The sequence below is a fragment of the Ammodytes marinus genome, assembly GCF_949987685.1.
Source record: "Ammodytes marinus genome assembly, chromosome: 22".
Classification (NCBI taxonomy): Eukaryota; Metazoa; Chordata; class Actinopteri; order Uranoscopiformes; family Ammodytidae; genus Ammodytes; species Ammodytes marinus.
Window position 1 is genome coordinate 22,485,060 of NC_137226.1, and position 4,970 is coordinate 22,490,029.

A 4,970-nucleotide genomic window follows, 5' to 3' on the forward strand; every position below is an offset into this window, starting at 1 on the left:
CCTTGTTCATTGCTCTGGTTTGTTGTAGTGCTATCTAATTGCATTGAGTGCTATTTGAAATGCACGCGTAGGAGTCGCCCCTTGAGTTGGAAAGGTCTATTGATCGTGACTATATCCTTCTAAATATGGGTCTGGATTTTCAGGCTAGTGTAACACATGTCTCTACACCAAACCCTACTGTTCTTGGCATGTGGCATTATGGTTTGTCTAAAACCAATGGACACACATCATTTAGCTCAAACATGATCTTCCTTGCTCTTCTGTTCTCAGCCACAGCCCACTTGGATCCCTCAGAAGAGGCACAACATGAGTGTCTCTGGGGAACATTTATTCAAGAGGATCTGGCCTAGCTGAAAAGTCTCCCACAATGCCTCTGGGAGTGTCCTGCTCACTCTAACTGCCAGCAGAGCCACATCAACCTATTACAGCCATTGCCACTTATTTATCCATTTAGTTCAGGTGTGGACTATTCCAAATCCAATTATTTAAATCCTCTCTTTTGTTTTACCTCCAGTGGTGATTGTGTATGTTAACATAAACATTTGGTTGCACAATGTGTCTTTGTGTATAACAAAATAACAGTATAACACCCTACATGTATAGCGTGTGTAGATGTATAAGTTCTAGCTTTGAATGCTTCAAACATTGCTGCTTCTTTTTGAACACATGTAAAGCATTACACTTATTATTGTTGTGTTTTTTCCACTTATGTACTTAAATTATTTAAACACTTTTGCTTCTTTAAAAATTGACTAATACTAAAGACTGTAGGAAAAGCACAAATTGAAGCAATGCATTCCAAAAATGTGTTATTACTGTTTGTTTATTTGACAATGCTTGGATGAAAATCTCCTCGCTGTGGGACTAATAAAGGATTATCTGATAGAATCAGTCAAGTTCCTCTGTGTTCCTTCACAGTAAAACTTTGTCATCAAACTGCAAATTCTTTTTCACTTGTAGCACTCACTGTACTATCAAAAACTGAAGTCAATGGGACACAACTGTATGAGTGTGAGTCTTTTGAGTAAATAGTGACTTTCATTTGAAATCAACTCGCATTGCATTGTTAAAATCTAAAGCCTAAATCAAAGGCATTTTTTAAGGTGTTTTAGCACTGACTCCGACATAAAGCTGCTAATGAGTAGATTTTTGCACAGGACAGCCAGAATGTTTACAGCTCTGTGTAGTATTGGACAGCATTAGGCACTTGTCTCTGAGGATACACCGTTGGTTTTTTGAAGTGGAAATGGTTAAAGATACATTACAACATCACCAAACGCCCCTCTGTGCTTGCTGGAAGAAAACCAGCTGTCATGGGCACTTCCTGGTTTCTTTCCAGTGTGTATTTGGTTCTAAAATAACATAATGTGTAAAAATATCGAGAGCAACATAACGTGGTAAAAAACAAGTCCCAACAAGCACACAGAAGTGTTTTGTGATGTGAAGTTTATCTTTTGACCTGCTCCCCTTGACTACCAGTGTTTGAGCTAAGCTAACCTGGATGAGCGACCTTCGTCCATTTAACTATTCTTTTAATACGGCAACACTTAAGTTAAAAAGAAGTGTGACATTGTTTCCACAAGGTTTCATGATGAGACTGATCTGAACTGTAAGGGTGTTTCTGTTTTATTTTAATTTTTTTATACTTGGGAGATCAATTGAGGGATGACCCCTCATTTGCAATTATAACAAAATTAACCCTTAAGGAAGATTAATCTACATTAATATGCAGCAGGAGGAAGAAGATCCAATGTTTGGCAAAGGTAAGGAGGACAGAGGAGCTGAGCTGGGATAAGAAGGCATCAGGTACAATGACTGTAGGTCTGTCTATTCAGTCAACTCTCCAAAAACAAGCTGTTCTGGATTTATTAAGGCAAAGAGTATATAGCGAAACCAAAGGGGGATGAGGCTGGATTGTATTTGAAGGCAGTGTAAGATCAATTATGTTAGGTTTTTTAAACATAGGTGGGGCCTTCATTTTTGACAAAGTGTTGCATTAAGTCAATAATATTGCAACATGCCAGAGAGTGGGCTAAAATGATTGTTTCCCTGGTGGATCAGCATCACAGGAACTCTAGATAAGCAGCAACTCACTCTTAGCCTGACAGTTATCCTGCCCCAGACCAGGCTAGTCTCTCTGCATAAGGTTCCATAGTAACTGAGCTTGAACTATGTTGAACTTGCTTTATGGAACTGAGTAACCTGAAAATGAGTCAGATTAACGGAAATACACCTGTTTTATTCGGTAATCTGGCTTTATGGAACAGCCCTCTGATAGAATAGAGTTATCATTGGAACATGCGTTGCCAAAACATATTCTTTCTATTATTCAAGGGCTACCCTAAGGACAACTGATGCTCATTGAGTTATTTTAGAAGGTTTGTCTTAAAGCTGGGGTGGAGGAATTGGGGAGAAAATGGCAGTTGGGATGGAGATTCGAATCCAAATACCTCAACCACTCCACTTGTTCTCTTTGGTCCCTGCCCTATGGTCCCTCCCTGACACGCTCTACACCAACAATGTCGTGCCAAAGTGAATGGAATAAGAACAGAGAATTGGAGCCTCGCTCTGATTGGTCAAAGTGTACAGCTCATGTTAACTTTGACCAATCAGAAATCATATACCCCAGCTTTAAGTAGAGGAGAGTTGGGTGAGTTGTGCCACTTTTTACTCAAAGTGTCTCCAACTGAAATGTGTATGTATATTTTTTGGCAACAATAACTTTGGATCTGAAATAAACTTTTAAGAAATATAGCTTTCGGAAAAAAAGTAGTCTTGTGGCACAACTTGCCCCTGGTGCGGGGTAAGTTGTACCTTTGGAGAGAATACCTTGGGGTAAATTGTGCCATTGATGTATATCTCATAAACTGTAATGCTATATAAAAGCAAGACAAATCCATTAGAAAAATACTCATTTAAGGTTTATGTAAGTCATTTTACAAAGATTGAAGATTTTCTTAAACAAGGCCTAGCAGGTCTAGGTGGTTTTACCTGCAAAGCTCACAATGACAAAGTCACCATCATCATCATTATCATCATTCTGGCCATCTGAACTCTCATCAGTGGCGTCGTTAAGTGGAGTGGAGATGTCAAGTCTCTTCTGAGCTACTGTGGACAATCAATTTATTTTTGGTGACCACTTTCTTTTTTCTGAGAGCCACTGGCAAAACTCTCAGAAACTTACTTTGCAGTAGCTGCTCTGCGTTTGTGGAACCAACTGCCACCTAACATACGTGATGCCCTCTCCATTTCTGCCTTTAAATCAAGGCTCAAAACCCATCTGTACACCCTGATTTTTCCTCCCCATTAACTATCTTACCTCTGCACTATCTTTGTTTATATGTGGATGTCTGGGTTTTATGACTTTTTTGTTTTTGATTTGTTATTGTTATTTTACCTTCCTTTTTTACCTACGTAATGCACTATGCACAGCACTTTGGTCAGGACCATACTAAAGCACTACAACATTTGTCAAATGTTTTCAAACGTGTCTATAATTGTTCAGAAACAATAATCAAAAAACCTTGAACATGGACATTTTACTTTGAAAGGCAAGAAAATGGATGGCTCTTCGAAAATATGTGGTCACATGACCAATTGATTTTATGGTTTTCTAGAAACAAGGGGTGGCACTACTTCCCAGCTGCCACAACTCACCCCACTCTCCCCTACAAGTTTTCCACATCAACTTAAACTTTAACAAAAAAATATATATATACATAATGTAATCTTGGCTGTACCAACGAAAGCTTTTGTGGCAAATTCATTCTAAACCTTTGAACCGCAGTATAAACACTTTTTTTTGTCCTCTTCAATTTTCATGGGCCAAGGTAAAGTCTGAACAGACACATTTTCAGTCAGTTTAGAAAGATGTGTATAGTTTCTGCTGTCTAGATATCAGTGGTGAGCTGGTTCCACCATTGTGGAGCCACTACAGCAAGTCTGAATGGTGTTGAGTGAAAGCTGGGCCCTCCTCTTAGTGAGAAAGTAGGGAGCTGAAATTCTAGGCTGTAGCAGTCAACTATCTGCTAACACTAAATACTCAATACTAAATATCTAAAACCAAATGTCCAACACTGCATGTGGGTCGTCTTGTGCCATCAACACAGCGCTAGTAGAACATTCTACTCCCTCCTCACCACTTCACTATTTGGTTGATAAACAGTGTGTAGGAGGAAACTGAAGATGTTTCCTTCAGATCAGACGTGTCTATGGGTTTCACCTGACTGCTGTGCATTAGACTGGAGCCCACATAGGATCAAGTAATTCTAGTATCATGATGAAGAGCAAAGATCAGTCAGAAATGTGTCTTTTTGAATTTTTGTCTCTGTGCTCTTTGCATCTGCATCATAAGTCATGTTGCATTCAATGTCTCTAGGAAAAATGACAGGACATGTACTTCCTGGTACAAATTAATCTTTACAGCAACTTTCAGCAGTTTTTACAACCAGAACATTCAGGTAATTAGTTTTGTGTTTGCAGTGCTACAAATTTCACAAAGTGAAATGCTTGTGGAAGAACTTTTTAGATATTGTGTTGTGTAATGTACTCTTGTGTCTGTAGATTATTGCAGGTGTACTTTCCTGACACAAGATGTGACTGTTTTGAGGAAGTCTCATGGACTGATAGAGGTAATTTCTTAGATTGGATTGTTAAAGTTGCAGTGGATCAGGACTATGCTCTGGTCTCAGATGCCTTGACATGCATCTAAAGAAGGTTGGTATGATGATGCCCCAGTATTTCTGCCCTGGACAGAGAGGAACATTTATTTCAGCTCTAGTTGGCAAACACTATTCCGTAAAAAAAAAATATGATTTTTAAAATAGCCTACCTGTCAAACCATGCTCACACAATGATCAGAAGCAGCAAAGTTAATAGAATGATGCTCTATAATCCCAAGCGATTTGAAAGCAGCATGACGTCACTTACTGTAAACAGAGCGGGTCATTTACATATAGAGCAGGAAGTTT